We start from the raw sequence: 23106 nt of genomic DNA on the forward strand, positions 1-23106 counted from the left end.
TTTGATGTCTGTGAACTATCACTTGGAAGTGAAAATGCTCCTCACCAGGTTGCCCCAGGCACCCTTTACATCCTTGTTCCTCAGAGTGTAGATGAAAGGGTTGAGTGTAGGAGTCACCACTCCATAGAAGAGAGCCATGAACTTGGGCTGGTCCCTAGAGATGGAGGAAGGGGGCTGAAGGTACATGCTAATGCCTGGACCAAAAAGGAAGAAAACTACAATGAGATGGGAGGAACATGTGCCAAAGGCTTTTTTTCTTCCCTCTGAAGATTTAATCTTAAATACAGCATGTCCAAAAGAAGCATAGGAAGCAAGAATGAAGCATAGTGGCACAGCTAACATGAAAATGCAAACCACAGAGAGCGTGAGCTCATTGGTGCCCTTCTCACCACAGGCTGCCTTTATCAGAAGGGAACCTCACATACCAAGTGATCCAGTGTGTTGTGACCACAGAGTGGTAAGTGTAATGTGACAGTGGCCTCTGAGACAGCGTAGGTCATTCCACTCAGCCACACAGTGGCCACCAATAGGATACAGGTGCACCGATTCATGATGAGGGTGTAGTGCAGCGGCTTGCAGATGGCCACGTAGCGATCGAAAGACATGATAGCCAAAAGCAGACATTCTGTGCCTCCCATTATGTGGAAGAAATAAAGCTGAATGGCACAGCCCAGATAGCTGATTGTCTTCTTCGATCGTCCCAGGTGAAACAGCATCTGAGGGACAATGCTTGTGGTGTAGCACATGTCCAGAAAGGAGAGGTTGGTGAGGAAGAAATACATGGGGCTGTGCAGACGGGAGTCTAAGGTGGACACCAGAATGATGGCTATGTTTCCCATCATGGCCATGGGGTATGTTAGAAGCAGAATAATGAACAGAGGAAGCTCCAGCCAGGGATGATCCGCAAAGCCTAGTAGAATAAACTCTTCTGGATGGCTTTTGTTAATTCGTTCCATTATCTGCAGTTTGCTTCCCCTGTATCAGAGCAGTGGCAGGGAAGGTAGAAAGATTTTGAGAAATGACAAACACAATTGTATATATTGGGAGTATATGCACACAATTAAGCATCCATTCATAGAAGATTGGGTCCAGTCACTTGGGTGGGTGGGGGAGGATAATTAAAAGATGTGACACCAGGGGACTTAATTTCTCCTCATGACCCTACAGCATAAAGACAGCTACCTTAAGCAAGTAACTGAACCTTTCTGAAATGGAATCTAGTACTCTGTGTGATAAAGATGACAATAAGCATGTCCTTGGGCTCTGGTAAGGATTGAATGCCAAGCAGAAGTGACTGTGTTTCAGATGCTCCAAAGTAATGTTCTTTCATCCCTTGGTTTGCAGAAATACCAGCTAAGTTTATTGGTTCCTACCTTCAGGTGCCTGATGAAGTAGATGTGGCTGGGTCTTAGGAATCAGATAGGTCTTTTTCAGAATCCCTGCTGCAAGGCCTTACTGAAATGTTAAGAAGAGTGGAAGGGTGGAGTTAGCTCTAGCACAAGGAGGAGGTGGAGAGAACCTAGCCCTATCCCTTAGTTGTCATCTAGATAGGCTTGTCCAGATGCAGGTTGAATTATTATATCATCCCCATGGGGACTAAGAAGGCTTTTACAATTTAAATCCATCTTGGTCATTTAGAATTGAGCAAGAAACTTAAACCCTTAGATGACAGCTTGCTGAAGTATAAACTGAGAGACTTTAGCTATAAATTATGTTTCCCCCAACTCAAACATTTGTTGTTGGATGTCCCTTTCCTTGCATAACTACTTTGTTGAAACCAGGCCGTTGATTGTTCATGTCAGAATTCATTATGTATCTTGTAGGAGTTTTTCTTTATCCCGGGGGCTTATCTTGTTTTTAGGTAAGGCCTTGGCCTGTTATCAACAGCTTACTTACTTATATGTAGCTACAAATACGACATTTATGTCCAGGGAACTGGAACAGGAGGAAAGTATTTCCACTGAGGACCAGAGAGTCATTGGTTTAGAGGCAGCAGATTACATTTGGAGGCTGGCAAAGCACAGTTTTCACATACTCTGTTTCTCTGAGTCCTCAAGGCCATCGTGTGAGGTGTCACATCGAACTCCCCTGGGCTAAGATATTATTTTGATTCCAAAATAACCCTAGGTCTGTTGTGCACAGTGAGATAATATCATAACAATTCCAAATAATCCTTAATGAGCCCTGTGTGCCAAACACTACAGTAAACGTTTCAGACCCATGAATCATCTAGTACCTATTCCCAAACCTTATGACAAAGGAAATGTTAGTATCTGAATTGTAAGATACTGTTAATCATTCATCCCAGTTGTCTGCTAATGACTAGGGAGGTTTTAAAGATCAAAAAGCCATGAATTCCTTAAATGAGGTACTGAGATGATGAGAGTATAAATCCAGTTTTCAAGGTTCCGTAGATGTATAGCTAAGCTCTAAAATTCTATGCTCGAACTCTGATCTTTTCCATGTCATTCTCCTGGTATTTCATTACTTTCAATTCTCTGATATCATGACATTTTGTCCAATTTTTGATCTACTTCCAATAATATTCCATCAGGACATCAGGGCCTCTTTATCTCTGAATTTTTTTTCCTTTTGTCCTTGCCCCTAGGCATGCAGACATTCAGAGATCAAAGCTGAGCCACAGCAGTGCCCTAAGCCACAGGAGTGACAATGCTGGATTCTTAGCAGATAGGCCTCCAGGGAGCTCCTGTCTGGGAATGCTTCAAGTCCTTTGTCTCTCCATCTCCACTAAGGTTTTTCATTCTAGCGTATCCTTTTTTTTTTTTTTTTTTTGCCACACCCATGGCATGTGGAACTTCCCAGGCCAGGGATTCAACCCATACTGCAGTTTTGGCCTTTGCCACATCTGCAGCAATGTGGGATCCTGAAGCTGCTGTGCCACAAGGGAACTTCTCTAGTGTATCTTTTTGTACATCATTTTTCATCACACAGCATTTTATTTATATTGACGGGGACTTTTAAGTTATGTGTAGGAAAATGTTATAGAAGAAAGGAGAGATTTTTATCTGACTTCAAAATGTCTGGATAAAACATGTGGACAGGTCAACCCATCAGATTTCTACTGCATATTTTAAAAGTTGACATGATTGGATGAAGGCTACACATTTCATTCAGGTATTTAATACCTTTCAGGAATAGTGTTTATTCAAATTTACATGCTTTTAAGATGGGTTTAAGTGATAGACTGAGAGACTCTGATTACAAAGAAAAATCTATTGCTTTCTATAGGCAGCAAACTAGTTATTTCCAAAGTTTAGAGAAGACTTCCAGAAATGAAATGCTGTCTGGTTTCCCTATGTATATTTGGTAACTGATGTACACACATTCCAACCTTCGCTAAGAAAGGGTAGTTTTTAAAACAAGTATCTTTTTACTTACCTTATGTTGATAACTATAGTTTAAGCAAATGGAATTATGAAGGAACACATTTGAATTTTTCCAACTGGCCTAGGACAGAGAAATCTGTAGTACACAGACGAATATTTAAGAATGATATTCAGAAGTGTTATTCCATTCGACACAATGCTGCCCCAAAGAAGAAAGCCCATATTAGGAAGATGACAGTAGGTAATATCAAGAGTGCTTTGCATGTGTGCAGTCTATTATATCCCGGAGACTCTTGGGCATTATTTTCAGACAGCCCGTTAATGCTTATCCCAGATGAGTTAGCAGACAAATTCCTTTGGGACAGAGTTCTCCATGTAAATGCTTCTGGTGTACAATTAGTTATCTACTGAATTGAGGTTGTTAGATATGTTTTAGAATAAACTCATTTGATTTCTCAAAACACTGGAAACTGATTTTACTTGATTATTTTATTCACTTATTATCTTTGTAATGTTTCTTTTATTGGCAATGATTTTTTAAATTGAAACATCATTGACATCCAACAATACATTATTTTTCAGGTGTAGAGTGTAATGCTTTGACCTTCATATACATTGCTAAATGATCACAGTACATTAACCATCAGTCGCTATACAAAGTTACAATTTTTTCTTTGTGCAGAGATCTTTAAGACTTATTTTCTTAGCGGTTTTTCAGATCTGCAATAGTGACTGTATCACATCAAACCTGTACCACAGAAGTGACCTGAACCACTGCAGCGACAATGCCAGATCCTTAACCTGCCACCTCACAAGGGAACTCCAGGGTTCTCTGTTTTGTTACATGGATCTATGTGTCTGTTTTTGCTTGTTTGTTTTTAGGGCCACACCTATGGCATATGGAAGTTCCCAGGCTAGGGGTTGAATCGGAGCTGCAACTGCTGGCTTATGCCACAGCCGTAGCACTGCTGGATCTGAGCTGTGTCTGCGACCTATACCACAGCTCACGGCAGTGCCCCTGAGTGAGGCCAGGGATTGAACCCACATCCTCATGGATACTAAGTCAGACTTGTTACTGTTGATCCACAATGGGAACTCCTATGTGTCTGTTTTTATGCCAGTATCATAGTGTTTTGTTTACGACTGCTTTGTAGTATTGATTAAAATCAGGGAGCATGATGCCTCTTGCTTTGCCCTTAAGATTCATTTGGCTATTCAGGATATTTTGTGTTTCATACAAAGATTTAAAATTACTCATTCTAGTTCTGTGAAAAATGCCATTGGAATTTGATAAGGATTTCATTGAATCTGTAATTGCTTTGGGTAATATTGATATTTAATTCTTGCAGCTCATGAGAGTGGAATATATTTTCATTTATTTGTGTGTTCTTTAGTTTCTTTTGTCAGTGTCTTATAGTTTTCAGTGGACCGGTCTTTCTTCATTTCTAGGTATTTTATTCTTTTTGAGGCGATTGTATATGGGATTCTTTATGTCTGTTTCTGATCATATTTGGAGAATAATTTTAAATAGGGTTCATTTAGACCAAAGCTAGTTTGAGTAAAAGGATGTGGAGACATTCACGTGAATTTCTTGCATATCTTATTTTGTTCAACTTGTAGAATATTTCCAATAAGATATAATATTTCTGGCCGTACCTAATAAATAAAGGGACACAAAAATAAGTTGAAGAGAGAAGAAAAAACCGGAAGTGGTCTTTCTGGGAGGAAGAATAAAATGACATTAAAAATCCTTTAAAATATTTAATGATTTTCAGAGTTCCCGTCTTGGCTCAGCAGAAACGAATCTGCTTAGCATCCATGAGGATGCAGGTTCAATGCCTGGCCTCACTCAGTGGGTTAAGAATCTGGCGTTGCTGTGAGTTGTGGCATAGGCCATCAGCTACAGCTCTGATTCGACCCCTAGGGTGCGGCCCTAAAATAAAAAGACAAAAATAAATAAATATTAAAAAAAATTTAATGATTTTCTGATATGAAGACTGATAGCTTCTCTCTCTTTCTCACACACAAACCCATAACATCCCACATAATAATAGTCGATTTGTATACATACATTAAGATTTAAAAGTTACACATACAATCCGTGAGTACATTATCCGAAAAGCAAATTCAAATGTACTGAATAATAGGTACAAATAGATATGTCTCCCTTTGAACATCCTCTTTCCATGGCCCATAATTTCACTATCTTTTCCCTAAAGTAAACTACTAGTATCACATGAGTGTGTATTGTTCCACTTTACAAGTGTGATGGACATTCGCTGAGAATATCCACTTGCATAAGAGAAATGCAAATCAAAACTACCATGAGATATCACCTCACACCAGTCAGAATGGCCATCATTAATAAATCCACAAATAACAAGTGCTGGAGGGGCTGTGGAGAAAAGGGAACCCTCCTGCACTGTTGGTGGGAATGTAAACTGGTACAGCCACCAAGGAGAACAGTTTGGAGATACCTTAGAAATCTATACATAGAACTTCCATATGACCCACTCTTGGGCATCTATCTGGACAAAACTCTCCTTAAAAGAGGAACGTGCACCCGCATGTTCATTGCAGCACTAGTCACAATATCCAAGACATGGAAACAACCCAAATGTCCATCGACAGAGGATTGGATTCGGAAGATGTGGTATATATACACAATGGAATACTACTCAGCCATAAAAAAGAATGACATAATGCCATTTGCAGCAACATGGATGGAACTAGCGAATCTCATCCTGAGTGACATGAGCCAGAAAGACAAAGGCAAATACCATATGATATCACTTATAACTGGAATCTAACATCCAGCACAAATGAACATCTCCTCAGAAAAGAAAATCATGGACTTGGAGAAGAGACTTGTGGCTGCCTGATGGGAGGGGGGAGGGAGTGGTAGGGATTGGGAGCTTGGGCTCATCAGACACAATTTAGAATAGATTTACAAGGAGATCCTGCTGAATAGCATTGAGAACTTTGTCTAGATAGTCATGTTGCAACAGAAGAAAGGGTGGGGGAAAAATGTAATTGTAATGTATACATGTAAGGATAACCTGACCGCCTTGCTGTACAGTGGGAAAAACAAAACAAAACAAAACAAAAAAAACAAGTGTGATGGATATTTTTCACTGTCTTTCCTCCCTCGCCCAGATCCACTCTTTATCCCACTATGTATGTTGAACTCTCTGCTCTACTCAAAAGTCTGAATCAAAGGAGTCCTTGATATGTGGCTTCTGTCTGGATTCAGCCAATGGGGGTCACGAGTTGAGGATTAGAGAAAGAGAGAACAGCTAGTTTGGTTTATTTTCCCTTGGCTCCCTCTCAGCTGGGACACATGAGGTGGCCTGTATTGCTCAGGCAAAAGTCATAGCTCTTGGAGATAGCTGTGTATTACAGTTTCTTTTTTTCTGGTTTCCAGTACCACTTCCCCACTTTGTTGCTTCAGGCCTTGGGTGTGTGACAGACTTCCATTGTGGCTAGTTCCAGGGTAGTGCATGTACAGTACCCATATAGACACCCCTTGTAGGGGTTCTAAATCCTTCTCACACCTTTGATCAATATTTCCTTTTTTCAGCTTCCCTCATTTTCCCAGGTGGGTGTGCCATCTATTATAGCTGATATAAGTCTCCATTTACAAACAGACCAGCATCATTCCATGCTTCAGAACTTTTGAATTGCCATTTCTTCTACCTAAAATGCTCTTCTCTTGACTTCATCATGGCTAGCTCCTTCCTGTCTTTCAGTTTTGAGCTTAAACACCCCTTCTAAGAAGGGATACCCAATGTGAATTTACTTCTTAGTCTCTCTATAGCATAATCTTTTAAGTTTCATCAAAAGATTATTTTCCAAGTTATTTTACATTCTGATTCCCTCTGAAAGATGTAAATTTTATGACAATAGTAACTAAAAAATTACAATGGAATCATCTTATGCATATTATTATTTCACTTGATTTTTACACACACAGACTTTCTCATGGTGGAGAAATTGACAAACCGATACTTAAAACATTTTTCTTTCTTTCTTTTTTTTTTTTTTTTTTTTTGTCTTTTCTAGGGTCGCACCCGCCCACATGGAGGTTCCCAGGCTAGGGGTCTAATTGGAGCTATTGCTGCCGGCCTACACCACAGCCGTGGCAACGCCGGATGCCTAACCCACTGAGCAAGGCCAGGAATCGAACCTGCAACCTCATGGTTCCTAGTCAGATTCGTTAACCACTGAGCCATGACGGGAACTCCCATTTTTCTTTTTTCTACAAAATGCTATCTGATATACTTTTGCTGCATTTTCTATGTTTTGGCATGTTGTTTCTGTTTTGATTATTCTCAAAGTATTTGGTTATTTCCCTTGAAATTTCCTTTGATTTATTATTTAGAAGTACATTGTTTAATTTCTACATGCCCATATGTTTGTCAATATTTTTGTTACTTATTCTAATTTCATTCAGTCATGTTTAGAGGATATACTTTCAGTCATTTTAATTTTTTTAAGGGCTGCATCTATGGCATATGGAAATCTCCAGGCTAGGGATCGAATCAGAGCTGCAGCTGCCAGCCTACCTACAGCCACAGCAACCCGGAATCCAAGCTGCATCTGTGACCTACACCACAGCTCACAGCAATGCCAGATCCTTAACCGGGTGAGCGAGGCCAAGGATGGAATCCGCATCTTCATGGATTCTAGTTGAGTTTGGTACCACTGAGCCACTACGGGAACTCCCCTTTCAGTCATTTTAAATTTATTGTGAGTTGTTTCATGGCCTAATGATCTATTCTGTAGAATGTTCCTTATGCAATGAGAAATATATCTATTCTGCTTTTTTTGAATGAAGTGCTCCGTATATGTTAGTTTTGTTTACCTTGTTTGGCTCTCTCTTTCCTTGCTGATATTCTGTCTAATTCTTCCATCCATTATTTTAAGTGGGGTACTGAAGTGCAACAGTTATTGTGGAATTAACCATTTCTCCAATTAGTTCTGTTACTTTTTATGTTATGTACTTGGGCAATCTTTTGTTAGATGCATCCGTGTTTGTTAGATCTTCTTGATGGATAGACTAAATTTATCATCATAATTTTTTTGACCATAGTAACAATTCTTGTCTTTATGTCTATATGCTCTGATATCCACATAGCTGTTAGTGCTATCTTTTTTTGCTTTTTTAAGATTATTTTTTGAAGTATAGTTGTTTTAGAATATTAGAAGGAGTTTCAAGTGTACAGTATAGTGATTCACTACTTTTACAGGTTATACTCTATTAAAATTGTTGCAAGATAATGGCTGTAATTCCATGTGTTAGACAATAAAACCTGGTTTCTTATCTGTTTTGTACATAGTAGTTTGTATCCATTAATCTCATACCCCTCTCTTGCCCCTCCCCTCTTCCCTCTTTTCATTGGGAGCCACTAGTTTGTTGTCTATGTTTGTGAATCTGTTTCTGTCTTGCTATACGCATTGATTTGTTTAATTTTTTAGATTCCACATATAAGTGATGAGAAGAAGTGTGTGTAAATGTGTCACATCAATGTGTCTTCTTTATCCCCTTCATCCATTCAAGTGTTCATGGATACTACGTTTGCTGTCATTTCTGGGCTATTGTAAATAATGCTGCTCTGAACATTAGGGTGCCTGTATCTTTTCAAATTCGTGTCTTTGTTTTCTTTTGGTATCTACCCCGAAATGGAATTGCTGGATCATGTGGTAGTTCTATTTTTAACTTTTTGAGACATCTCCATAATGTTTTCCGTAGTGGCTGTACCAATTTATAGTCCTACCCAGAATGGGAAAGGGATCCCTTTTCTCTGTTTCCTCACCAATATTTATTATTTGTGTGGTTTTTGATGACTGACATTCTGATAGGTGTGAGGTGACATCTCATTGTAGTTTTGATTTACATTAATCTAATAATGAGTGATGTTGAGCATCTTTTCATATGCCTATTAGCCATCTATATGTCTTCTTTGGAAAAACGTCTCTTCAGATCTTCCACCCATTTTTTGACTGAGTTGTTCATTTTCTGATATTTGTTGTATGAGCTTTTTAGGTATTTTGAATGTTAGCCCCTTATCATATAGGCTTGAGTATTTTCTCCTATTCAGTAGGTTGTCCTTTTTTTGAAGCTCATTTTCTTTGCATGTGAAAGCTTTTAAAGTTAATTAGTCCTGTTTACTTGTTTTTGCTTTTATTTCTTTTGCCTGAGCATGTGGATCCAAAAAAATATTGCTGTGATTTATGTCATTAGAGCATTCTGCCTGTGTTCTCTTCTAGGAGTTTTATGGTTCCAGGTTTTGTTTTTTGAGATTTCAGGCCTTACGTTAAGGTCTTTAGTCTATTTGGAATTTATTTTTGAATATGATGTGGGGAAGTATTTTAATCTTATTCTCTTACATGTAATTGTCTAGTTTTTGATCTTTTTAAGTGTATAAAATTATCAAAATTAGTAAACTAAACACAAAAGTTCATGCTACAAAATCATTTTTAACTGGTTTTAATTTTTAAAAATCATTCTTTTTTTCTTGGAGTTCCCGTTGTGGCGCAGTGGTTAACAAATCCAACTAGGAACCATGAGGTTGCGGGTTCGGTCCCTGCCCTTGCTCAGTGGGTTAATGTTCCGGCGTTGCGGTGAGCTGTGGTGTAGGTTGCAGATGCGGCTCGGATCCCACGTTGTTGTGGCTCTGGCGTAGGCTAGTGGCTACAGCTCTGATTTGACCCCTAGCCTGGGAACCTCCATATGCCGTGGGAGCGGCCCAAGAAATAGCAAAAATACAAAAAAAAAAAAATTCTTTTTTTCTCGATTAATCAACATATTTATAAATAATAATCTCTGATGCCTGCAGATAATTCCTGCCTATTTCTGTAGCATAATTGTTAATTGGCTATTTTTTGCATTTTCAGAATATTTCTATTCTTAACTGAACACAGATATAAATAAAAAAAACAGTGTGTTTTGTTTTGGTCTTCAGTGAATCAGATAGCTTTTGGTAAAATGGGCACATCTGGCAAAACAGACATCTCGGTCATTAGTAACCATCACTATCATTCCGTGACTGGAGAATTACCACATCTTCTTTTTCTTTTCCAGCTTTATTGAGATGAAATCGACAAATAAAACTGTGAAGACTTAAGGTGTATAATGTGATGATACATATATCAAATATATATCCCTCGATGTATGTATCCACTGTGAGATGACCACCACGATCAAGTTAAGCAACGTGTTCATTGCTTCTGTGTATGTGTGTGGTAAGAAGAGTTAAGATCCGTTCTGTTAGCAAACTTCAAGTACATAATTCAGTGTTATTAACTACTGTCACCATGCTGTGTGTTAGATCCCCAGAACTCATTCATCCTATGCTGTAGGTTGTCATGGGAGCTGTCACAGTTCTCCATTCCTTGTCCTATACCCACTGCTATGTGGGTAGCTGAGAATCTCTCATAGATCACAGCACCTCCCTGAGAACGAAATGTTCAAAGCCAAGGTAATGTTCCTATAGATGCCTCAAGCGACTAGACGATGTCCATTTATCTTAAGAGCAAGTTTTCGGATGATTTCCAAATATATTTGGTCAGGAATCATCTGAACATATGTAAATCTTTTTTTTATTACTCAAATGAATTTATCACATCTGTAGTTGTATAATGATCATAACTGAACATATGTAAATCTTATACATAAAAATAAATTTAAAATTATTTATATTATTTAGTGTTAGTTCAGTTTTCTTCTTCCATCCTAGAAGTTAAATAGGTGTTCTCCTTCTTTTGAAAAAAAGTTTCACCATGAAGACTCTGGTGGAAATTTCCTGTAATTTTCTTTTAAAATTCTGCAACAGATACTTCTGATTTTTTTTGGGGGGGGGAGCTTTTGGATTACTTTTAAATTTTAATAATTTTCTTTTTTTGGATGTTACATATTTTTACAGTACGCACAACTCAAAAAGGAACTATTTAACTCTATGTCATGTACCAATAATTAAGGTTGAAGAATTTTGAAACATTTTTATGGAAGGAAGTAACACACATCACAGAGCTATTAGGGCATAAAGAGCCATGTGGGACACACATATGTGGAAGCACTACCCCAGTGACCACCACAGAAGTTATACGGATCTCTCAGGGGCTAGAAAATGCCTAAGAATTTAGAGTGAGAACTTGCTAGGCTTCTGAGATGTAATCTGGCAATTTGTCCTTTTAACCTATACTTTAGCCTAAATGGGAACATTTTGGGAAACCTGTCTAGTGTTGGACTCATCTATTAAAATTCTTTGGTATCCAACTTCCTTCCGGAATTTGGTAATGAGAACTTTAACTATGAGTACAAAGGTATCTCTCAAATAACAATCACTGTTATTCAAGAAGGTTCTTACAAAACAGATTGACAAGTACAGTCCTCCCTCCCTCCATCCTTTTCTCTTTCTTTCTTTCTTTCTTTGTTTCTTTCTTTCTTTCTTTGTTTCTTTCTTTGTTTCTTTGTTTCTTTGTTTCTTTCTTTCTTTCTTTGTTTCTTTCTTTCTTTCTTTGTTTCTTTGTTTGTTTGTTTCTTTCTTTCTCTCTCTCTCTCTTTCCTTCCTTCCTTCCTACCTTCCTTCCTCTCTATCTTTCTCTCTTTCTTTTTTAGATAATTTTAAATGATAGTTGATTTACATTTTCTGTCAATTTCTGCTGTACAGCACGGTGATCCAGTCATACGTATATGTACATTCTTTTGTTCACATTATCCCCCACCATGTTCTATAACAAGTGACTAGATCTTCCTTCCCTCCTTCCTGCTTTCCTTTTATTTCATCTTTCTTTCTTTCCTCTTATGTTGGTTTTGCATCTTTTTCAAAGAGCCATTTTTGTGGTCCTCTGGTATCTACCTATGAGCCAATACTTTTTTCTTGCCTAGAGTTCTCCTAAGAGCTGCCTTGACTTCCTTGTTCCGTAAACTGTAGATGATGGGGTTGAGCATGGATGTTACCACGGTATAGAAGAGGGCTAGGAGTTTATCTATTCCTGGTGAATGGCTAGCCTTGGGTCTCAAGTAGGTGACAGATCCTGAGCCATAGAAGAGTGTTACTACAAGTAAGTGGGAAGAACAGGTGGAAAGAGCTTTTTGGCGACCCTCAGGAGGGCATGCTGAGCACAGCAGCTAGAATTCTGCCATAAGAAGCAATGATGAGTAAAAATGGGCTGGAAATGCAAAGGGTGGCTGCAACAAAGACTGCAGCCTCATTATGGGAGGTATCCCCACAGGCAAGTGCCAGGATAGGGGGGAGGTCGCAGAAGAAGTGGTCTATTTCACAGGGGCCACAGAAGTCCAGGGAGAAAATATAGTTGGTCTGGCCCAAGGCTGCCATGCATCCCACTCCCCAAGAAACCATTGCCAAATGGACACACACTCCACGACTCATTCGTGTTGCATAGTGAAGTGGGGAGCATATGGCCATATAGCGGTTAAAAGCCATGGCGGCCAAAAGACAGCACTCACTGATACCAAAAGATGCGAAGAAAAACATCTGTGTAGCACACCCCTCCCGAGAGATTCCTCGGGCCTCGCTCACAAGGTTCTGCAGCATCTTGGGTGTGACAGAGCACGTGTAGCCAATCTCCAAGAGAGACAGGTTGGCCAGGAAGAAGTACATGGGGGTGTGGAGGACCGGGTTGGTCCAGATGGCAGTGGCTATGAGAGCATTGCCCGCCAGTGATGCTAAGAACATGAGCAGGATGAGGGTAAACGAAAGGAAACACTGTTCAGTGACCTCAGAGAATCTGGCAAAGGCAAAGCGTTTGACAGACATGCTGTTGTCCTGCCACAAGGAACAGTTGAAGGTCATGCCTGAAAAAAAGAAGGCAAGGTCATCATCAAGAGTCTTTCACATAGAAATCTGAATCTTTCTCTTACTCTTAACAAGCTCTCTTGAGTCAGAGAGATAGATTTCTTTTCTGCATTTCTAAAATTCAAAGTTTGGAAGTTACCCTCATCTTGAAACCAAATCCTATTCTATGTTCACTCTCCTAGTTGATTTGTCGTAAATAATCTATTCAGCAGGCATAAAATGGAAAACAGTTTAGTAAAATTCTCTCTCTCATCCCTTCATTTTACCAGTTGTCAAATACTAGCAGATAAGGTCCTCCCATATCTACCTATTTCTTTCCTATTCTTTAGCCACTGACTTGCTTTCTTTACTCATTTATCAAGAAGTATTTATTGAGCTCAGCATATTTTCAAAGTATTTTTCAGTTTCTGTTGTAGGTCCTGGATTCAACAAAGAAGGAAAGAAGAACAGAAATAAATGGACCGATTCAGAATTCTATTAAATATGAAATAACAAACATATGATTACAGGGACCCTTAGCGTCTATGACTGCTGAAGAATGTGCTCACACATCAAGTATTCTATTATAATGCATTTACACTTATACTAAAGCATTTAGAAACATTTCCCTTTTGTTGTTACTAATTAACTTAATATAATTTAATATTTCTCTTTTCTATGTGGCACCACAATTCAGTTAAGGTTGTGGCAAAGAAAATAGAGACAATAGTTTATATATTTCTTTGAACCCCAAATATTTTCTTTCTTTCTTTGCTTTTCAGGGCCACACCCATGGCATATGGAGGTTCCCATGCTAGGGGTCCAGTTGGATCTACGGCTGCCGGCAGTGGAAAACGAACCCAGTTAATGCCCATGAGGACATGGATTTGATGTCTGGCCTTACTCAGTGGCTCACTTGCTGTGAGTTGTGGTGTAGGTTGCAGATGTGGCTTGGATCCTGCCTTACTGTGGCTGTCACAGAGGTTGGGAACTACAGCTCTGATTTGACCCCTGGCCTGGGAACTTCCATATGCTGTCAGTGCAGCCTTAAAAAGAAAGAAACAAAAAACAAAATAAGAAATTAACATGCACTTTATCACCCTCGAAAATTCTTGCCCTGTAGAAATGTCATGTTAACGGACTCATTGGACACTGTGTGCAATATTCCCTAATAGTGCCAGTCTATAAAAATAACCTATATTAAGAATCAGCCATCAACCAAATAATGCACCATGATTCTAATCTAAAGATATAGGAGTTTTATGCAAATGATGAACTGTGTTTGTAAATTCCTACTCAATGTGATGACAGATCAAGTGGCCGTTGAACATTGACAAGATTCTGCAGGTTCAAATCTTGAGATGGAGTTTCAGTGATAGGTGGATGTATGAAAAAGTAAATAGAGGAGAGAGACAAGATCATTTCAATAGCTCGTGGCTTTCTTCATGTGCCAGCTTACCCAGCCCAAGATCCAAGACATGTACCTTGTCTACAGCTCTGCTTTGGAAATAACCCAGCAGAAGTGATTGATTTGGAGCCAGCTCCACGTAACTAGAACTGTTGCTTAACTGACTCAGTCCCTTATTAGTCTCTATTGTCATGATGAAACGTTTCTTTAGTTCCTATCAGCCAGAGGAAATCATGTGATACATTACTAGATATTTTACCTGAAACGCTTAGTGCAGTGCCTGGAATATAAGAAAAACTCAGTAAATATTAGTCTCCATTATTCTGAAATGGTCATTTCTAAAATGCTTGAATCATAGGTACAATTTAAATAAACTGGCCATTGAATATGGCAGAGATGATTTCCCATTGCTTTCCACCATTTATCCGTAGTTATTTCATCGAGGACCTAATATCTAGCTGAGTGATGCCTTAATATAAGCTCGCAGACTATTTTAGCACTCGATGTGTGTAACATGTACAGGGTGATACAGGCATTTCCAATTACCCAACAACAAGAGCTGTATCTAATTCTTGTGAAATAATTAATTTAGAACAACTTACAGCATAAGTCACAACTTATCCTTTATGACAGGGATACTGGCAAACTGAGGAAATTTTTATGGTCTTCAGAGAGGGGAGAAACTAACTGATTAAAACAATGTCCAGAACTGAATGATGCTTCGAATGCTGGCTATTCATTTTCAAGCTTCATCCAGCATCTTCCACAGCACTCTTAAGACCTCAGTTATATCACATACCTTCAATCATCATTTTTGAGGAAAAAAAGTAGATGGTATTTGCTTTTGAGGAGCCACTCCCTGATTTTGTCTGCATGCTGTCCTTCTAACCTCCCCACGTTCAGAGGATGTAAAGCTCCCCAGCCCTCACTTCTAAGGCTATGCACTGAGAAGCTTTTATTGTCATCAGGACCGTGTCTGATGCCAGGAAGATTGTGTCTCTGGAGAGAGCATTATGTCCTTCCCAGCAATGCCCTCTCTCCACACACACAAGCGTGTAGGGTTGTGCTGATTACATGATACTATATTTGAACGTTTCTCATCCTGAAAAGAAGGAATGTGAACATGTTTCACTTCCTTTCTTCTCCTTGTTCTGAATCTTTATCGTGCCTCCCTTCTCCTGAGACATATTTTCTTCTAACAAGAGGGTCAGGACATAGTTTGATTCTGTCTCTGAGGAATTGCAATGGACCTGTCTGCCTCTATTTTTGTTAATTATGGAACACTTAGGAAGCAAAATAAATAAATGTAAAAGGTAATATAAGACAAAAGTAAAAGTAAATCAACAGCGAAATATGATGAATAGCCTATATTATAGATCCCTGCTATCCTAGACTGTATGCACAATGAGATATTAATTCAAGTGAGATGTACTCCTGGGGCCAAATATGTGATGCCTGTATACTATGAATATGAACTACTCATATTTAAAATTTTGTTAGAATTAAAAAAGTAGTCATCAAAATAATTAGTAGTCACTTTCACATCGTATTATATTGAAGCAATCAGTGTTTTTCTGGGACTCTCTCCCCATATAATAAGAAATGAGTGACAATGGAAAAAAATCGGTGCAACTCCTCGAGGCTACTTTGTTCTCCTGGGTTTTTCTAATTGGCCTCACCTGGAAGTAATGCTCTTTTTGGTTATCTTGGTGTTCTACTTGATGACATTATAGGGAACCTGTTCATCATTATCTTGTCGTACCCTGACTCCCATCTGCATGCAGTCATGTGTTTCTTCCTCTCAGACCTCTCTTTTCTGGATCTCTGCCACACCACCAGCCCCATCCCTCAGTGGCTGGTCAACCTTTGGGGTCCAGAAGAAAACATCCAATGGATTAACAGGAGCTAAATATTCTCCTACAATCTAGTGACCAAAGTATGAAGAATATTGGTGCTTGATACAAACTGCTCTAGCCCGGGTTGTCAGACATTTCCCACCTTTTGATAGCTGGGTTTTTCTGCTAGTATCGGATCCCTGTTTAAATTCCCCCCAATAGAAAAATTTAAACTCTGAATATCTAACCATGTAATGATATTAATATTTAAATATTTATTACATGCATAATATTCGATATGCATTGAACAGAGCTGGAATGATACATGCCAAGCTCATAATAGTAGTTGCCTCTGGGTTGGGTTTTGGGTCAGGGAGTGATAGAAAGGACACTAATTTTCTCTGTGATATTTTATGTGCTAGAAAATGCTGGAAATAAATATGACAAAAGTAATAGTTGATGATTCTGAGTTGTGGGAATGTAGGTTTTCTATGTGTGTGTAATATTTTTAAGTATCTGAAATAAAGAATAACAGAGGGAGTTCCCGTCGTGGCGCAGCGGTTAACAAATCCGACTAGGAACCATGAGGTTGCGGGTTCGGTCCCTGCCCTTGCTCAGTGGGTTAAGGATCCGGCGTTGCTGTGAGCTGTGGTGTAGGTTGCAGACGTGGCTCGGATCCCGCGTTGCTGTGGCTCTGGCATAGGCTGGTGGCTACAGCTCCGATTCCACCCCTAGCCTGGGAATCTCCATATGCCGCGGGAGCGGCCCAAGAAATAACAACAATAACAACAACAACAAAAAGACAAAAAAAAAAAAAAAAGAATAACAGAGAATTAAAGCAGAATTGTTTGTTAAAATATCAGTTCAAGTTAAAATTCACCGTGATGGTAATAGCAGCTCACATGTATGGAGTAATTATGTACCAAGCACTGTGGAGAATGTTTATGTCTTTTCCTTGTTGAATTTGTACAACAATCACGACCAAGGACACATAAAGACTGTTTTCTGGTACTTCTCTTAAACAGAAAGCAAAATACCCAATTTCTCTCTCTTTTTTTTTTTTTTTTGGTCTTTTTGCCTTTTCTAGGGCCAATCCTGTGGCATGTGGAGGTTCCCAGGCTAGGGGTCTAATCAGAGCTGTAGCTGCTGGCCTACGCCAGAGCCACAGCAACGCGGGATCCGAGCCACGTCTGCGACACACCGCAGCTCACGGCAATGCCAGATCCTTAACCCACTGAGCGAGGCCAGGGATCGAACCCACAACCTCATGGTTCCTAGTCGGATTCGTTAACCACTGAGCCACTATGGGAACTCCCAATTGCTCTCTTAAAATCACAATTTTTAAAATGATATCACTTATACATGCAATGTAAAATATAGCACAAATGGATGTATCAACAAAACCGAAACAGACTCAGAGACTTGGAGAACAGACTTGTGGTTGCCAAGGGGGAGGGGGAGTGGGATGGACTAGGAGTTTGGGGTTAGTAGAAGCAAACTCTTATATTTCTAAGGGGCAAGTGATGAGGTCCTACTGTGTAGCACAGGGAACTACACCCAGTCTCTTGTGGCAGAACATGATGGAAGATAATATGAGGAAAAGAATGTATGTGTATGTATGGCTGGTTCACTTTGCTATATAGCAGAAATTGGTTCAACACTGTAAGTCAACTCCACTTACTAAAAAAATGTAATCTTATTGTAATACAATTTCCAAACCCAGATTTTCTATCGATGTCATATATTAGCTAGAAACAATATCATAATTTTAAAATGTTTCTTAATTCATAAACTCATCATATACTGTTTTTTTTTGTTACACTAACAAGCCAGTTATTGGATATAGTCGTATTTTATTTTTTCTATATTATGGCAAATCTCTTGGCAAGACCTCAAGGGAAATTATTCATAAGGATGTTTTGGAAATTTTAAATAGTTAAGTTTTCAGAGTTTTGGTGGTTACCTTCTGGGTTATAGTTTGAATGGTCTTCAAAGATTATTTTCAATATTTTGCAGGGCTAAACTTGGCCTTGACGTTTAGAGACGTTAGGCAGAGACAATTAACTCTAATTAATAGTAAAAATGTACAATTTAGTTTTTAATGTATCCCATTTTTCAAATGTCTCATGCTCCCTATTCCCCCACTTAGACCACCTCTAACAAGTTATTCCTCAAACGTGGCCCTTAGCATGATGAGGAATTGGGGAAGAAATTTCAGGGCAACCTGTTCTCTTTCGTATAAAGACAGCTTCATGAGCATGTTCATCACTGAAGGTTTGTCTATAGAGTCATTGTTTTCTTTGGGCAACAGTGTATCATGTTGAAGGTATTCCTGAGACCCTGTTGTAACCAGGACAACTCCTTGAAGGGCATTACTTACCACTTTGGGATTTACCCTCCCAATGGCCCCAGTCAAGGAAAGCATGTCCCATTATTCTTTTGTTTCCATAAAACTCCATTTGCTCTAGGAGAAGGGGTCTATCCCCTGAGACACTAAATACTCTAATGAGCTCCTCTTCCCTGCTAAACCATATCTTTCAGTAGACTCAGAATTCTCTGTTGTGTAGCATGATAACCATAGTAATTTTCAGACTCTGCTTTCCTAGTGTGATGCAGTAGACTAGACTCTATGGTGCATCTGTCCAGCCATCCCTTTATGTTGGTGATGTGAAAGAGATGAAAACCAGAGATCAGGTTGGTCCCTACATAAAGAGGCATCATCTGGGCAAAGAGAGGGAATATGATCAGATGCAGAAAGGGCATTTAGTGAAAGGAGTTGTTTGAGTGTTAGGCATGCCCTAGGTAAGGGTATTGAAAGACTAATATGAGAACAAAGACAGCTGACCAGTGATATGGGGATGGGGAGGCGAAACTCATGTCCGTCACTATTTCCTCCATAGAAATTTAAAAATAAGGACATCTAAAAATAATGTCTTATTATTATTATTTTGTCTTTTTATCTTTTCTATGGCCGCTCCCACAGCATATGGAGTTTCCCAGGCTCAGGCTCAAATGAGAGCTGTAGCCGCCGGCCTAACGCCAGAGCCACAGCAACGTGGGATCCAAGCCTTGTCTGCAACCTACACCACAGCTCACAGTGACGCTGAATCCTTAACTCACTGAGCAGGGCCAGTGATCGAACCCGCATCCCCATGGTTCCTAGTCGGATTCGTTAACCACTGAGCCACGACAGGACCTCCATTAATGTCTTATTTTTAAGAAAAGGCGATATTTCATTCCACAGCACAAGAAAACAGTCTTTGTAGAAATCTTTTTTCCCACTCCTTTGTAAAAAATAAACTTACCTGTAATGTTCCTATTGTTTGTCTACTTACTTCTGATTATTTCATTTAGAGTTTTAAGTCTTAGAGGCTTGGGGACAAACTGTTTCTAACTTTCCTGTTGAAACTCAATATCTAGTGCTAACATCTTTTTTAAGAATGGTACTTGAGCAAGTAAGAGACCTCAAAAGTGGTAACCAGAGGTGGCTCTATTATTTTTGTTTGTTTGTTTTTTCATTTCTTTCTTCCTTCCTTCCTTCCTTCCTTCCTTCCTTCCTTCCTTCCTTCCTTCCTTCTTTCCTTCCTTCCTCTCTCTCTCTCTCTTTCTTTCTTTCTTTCTTTTTGCCATAGCTTGTTAGGAAGTGTGAGAGAAAGAATTGGCTGTGTGAGGAAACAGAAGTGATGAGACATTATTGGATGAGGCAAAGCTCTCACGGAGAGACAGAGGGATATTTCAATGGTGGGATACTTATAATAAAAAGCAAGCTAAAAATCTTAGTTCACATGAATAGATCTGTCAAGTACAGGGGGAGAACCTTGATAAAATGCCTCTTTTTTGGTGGGGGGTGGGCAGAGGAAGAGCAATTTATTGCTTCTTTGGGCTTTAAACCGCCGAAGTGCACTCATAGTCCACAAGAAGGAGCATAAATTTGTAACACAGTGGTATCACCATAAAATGCCTCTTAAAGGACACTTGAATTTTTTTAATATATATATTTTTTATTTTCCCACTGTACAGCAAGGGGGTCAGGTTATCCTTACATGTATACATTACAATCACATTTTTCCCCCCACCCTTTCTTCTGTTGCAACATGAGTATCTAGACATAGTTCTCAATGCTATTCAGCAGGATCTCCTTGTAAATCTATTCTAAGTTGCATCTGATAAGCCCAAGCTCCCGATCCCTCCCACTCCCTCCCCCTCCCATCAGGCAGCCACAAGTCTCTTCTCCAAGTCCATGATTTTCTTTTCTGAGGAGATGTTCATTTGTGCTGGATGTTAGATTCCAGTTATAAGTGATATCATATGGTATTTGTCTTTGTCTTTCTGGCTCATTTCACTCAGGATGAGATTCTCTAGTTCCATCCATGTTGCTGCAAATGGCATTATGTCATTCTTTTTTATGGCTGAGTAGTATTCCATTGTGTATATATACCACATCTTCCGAATCCAATCCTCTGTCGATGGACATTTGGGTTGTTTCCATGTCCTGGCTATTGTGAATAGTGCTGCAATGAACATGCGGGTGCATGAGGACAATTGAATTTAACCGATTTGAAAAGAGAAATTTTTTAGGAAAAGGAAGCTATAGATTCAGCGAGAGAGCCAAGAAGAAAGAAAGAGTGTGAGGTTGGAGGAAATGGCTTGTCACAATACAGTGGAAAACTGTCCTATGAAAGAGGCAAAGAAATCACTTGAGTTATAGCTATTTATGAAATGTATCTTTTCTTAAAGAAAAGGAAACATAAGTAACAATATATTAAGTGATGAACAGCCATTTAATGATTTCGTTAAACATTCAGAATTCTTCATGAAGCTTACTTCAGGCCCTTTGTTCAGGTTCCTCAGCCCTGTGATAGACATATATGCACTTCCAGCTTTAAGCACTAGTATTCAGTTTACTCTCTGTTTTCTCCATCCCACACCCTTCCTTGCTTCTTTGCTCTCTCCATGAGTTTATACCTTCCTTTTCCTAAAAATTTCTCTTTTCAAAATAGTTATATTTACATGTTCTTTAGGAGGCATTCTACCACTGTTCTCCCTATCTGCCTCACAGATCTATTCATGTGAACTAAGGTTTTCAGCTTTGTTCATATCACAGGTATCCATAAATGGATGTGCCTGTGTCTGTCTCTCTCTTTTTTTTTTGGTATTTCTATGTGTATTTAATTTTCAGTTTAGAAATAAGCTATGAGTGTGAGGAAACAAATCGGAAGATGAAATTCTTTCTATAAGAATATTTACTTGAAGCTCAATATTTTTTACCCTATGTCAAAATTTTGAAATCATAAATGAGTTTATATTGTTCATCATATCTTTTTATCTGTGTGTAAGATTATCTGGATTGCAATTATTGTGTTTTTGATAATCAGATAAGCAGAAATGGCATGAAAATGCTGAAAAGAACACTAAAGCTAATTGTTTAAAAGATTATGTTCCATGGAAATTTTCCTTTGTAGCTGTGCTAGAAAATGTTCAAGTTACTATTTACCCAGACATCACCCTTGGGTGAGTGAGAAGAATTCAGCAGTTAAGAAGTTGTTTCTCTGCAACAGGGAAAATATCTGGATGAAATATAAAAGTAAAAAGAAAAAAAACCTTTGTATTTACTTAAAATTTTTTTTGATCTGGTAAAATATTACATTTGCAGAAAAGTTGCAAAAGTGGTACAAAGAACTGTCATTAGCCTTTTGACCAGAGTCAGCAGAAGTTTACATTCAGCCTGAAATATTTATTCTTTTATGTATCAGTCGTCTAGCTAGCTATCATCAATGTCTATGTATCCATCTGTCACCCATCTCTCCTTATCTCCCTCTCATCTATCTATATCATCTCTTTTTGTGACTAATGTGGAGACAACCCATCCTTTTATTGTAAATACTTAATTTAAGTGTTTTCCCCTAAGATCAGAGATATTATTTTACATAACCAGTGTATAGTTAACAAAGTAGAAAATTTAATATGGATACAATATTATCATCTGACCCGTAGTTCATATTCATTCTTCTCCCGTTGTCTCAGTAATGTTGTTAACAGCTATTTTTTCCCAGTTCAGAAGCAGACATTTAGGTAGTATGTCTCTTTGATGTCCTTTAATGTGGACCAGTTCATTTATCTTCTTTGAATATGATCTTTTTGAAGCGTGCAGGCCAGCTCTTCTGTCCAAGTTGTCTCCGTGTGAGTTTGTCTCATTGTTTCTTCATTGTTAAGGTCAGGCTGTGCATTTTTTGGCAGGAATATGACTGAAACATTATGTCCTATTCATAGCATCATATCAGTAGTCACATGCTGTTGGTTTGTCTTAACATCGGAGATGTTAACATTGATTACTTGGCTATGGTGATGTCCGCCAGGTTTTTCTAATGTAAAGGCTACTGCTTTTCATTTTGTAATTAGCAAGTAATTAGTGAGAAAATATTTAATTAAATTTGTTTTAATTTTTGGCTGAACCCATAGCATGCATAAGTTCCTGTGCTAGGGATAGAGCCTGAGGCACAGCATTGACAACACCAAATCCTTAACGGCTAGGCCACCAGGGAACTCTGTGGGGAGATATTTTAACCTATGTTCCTATTTCTCATCTTACTTTCATTCCCCATTTTTTAGCATCCGTTTATGCTTTTCGAACCCCATCATTCTATTTTTTCAATTTAATTTTATTGGCGTGTAGTCGATTTACAATGTTATATTAGTTGAAAGTATATAGCGACGTG

General features: G+C 38.8%; 1 long non-coding RNA gene and 2 pseudogenes across 4 annotated transcripts in view; 1 reads left to right on the forward strand and 2 right to left on the reverse strand.

Moving 5' to 3' along the window:
- The window catches only part of LOC110257996 (uncharacterized), an 819260-nt gene that overhangs the window by 81326 nt on the left and 714828 nt on the right, over positions 1-23106 (forward strand). For 2 of the 3 annotated variants that reach the window (XR_014809827.1, XR_014809830.1), the window contains exon 4: positions 10432-10554. The exons of the other annotated variant lie outside the window; for it this stretch is intronic. This is a non-coding gene — a long non-coding RNA (uncharacterized LOC110257996). Of the gene's footprint in view, positions 1-10431; positions 10555-23106 lie in introns of those variants that run through there. 3 annotated transcript variants of the gene reach the window in all.
- LOC146401329 (olfactory receptor 2B11-like) lies at positions 19-5320 on the reverse strand (annotated as a pseudogene). Its single transcript, XR_014811471.1, has 2 exons — positions 4238-5320; positions 19-4095 (listed from the first exon to the last, which is right to left on the reverse strand). The product of XR_014811471.1 is annotated as an olfactory receptor 2B11-like (transcript).
- On the reverse strand, positions 12205-13165 carry LOC146401330 (olfactory receptor 10C1-like; annotated as a pseudogene).

This window comes from Sus scrofa, chromosome 7 (genome assembly GCF_054392235.1).
Source record: "Sus scrofa isolate SSC_HxYL_T2T_F1_AM1 chromosome 7, Sscrofa_HxYL_maternal_Yorkshire_Landrace_v2.0, whole genome shotgun sequence".
Classification (NCBI taxonomy): domain Eukaryota; kingdom Metazoa; phylum Chordata; class Mammalia; order Artiodactyla; family Suidae; genus Sus; species Sus scrofa.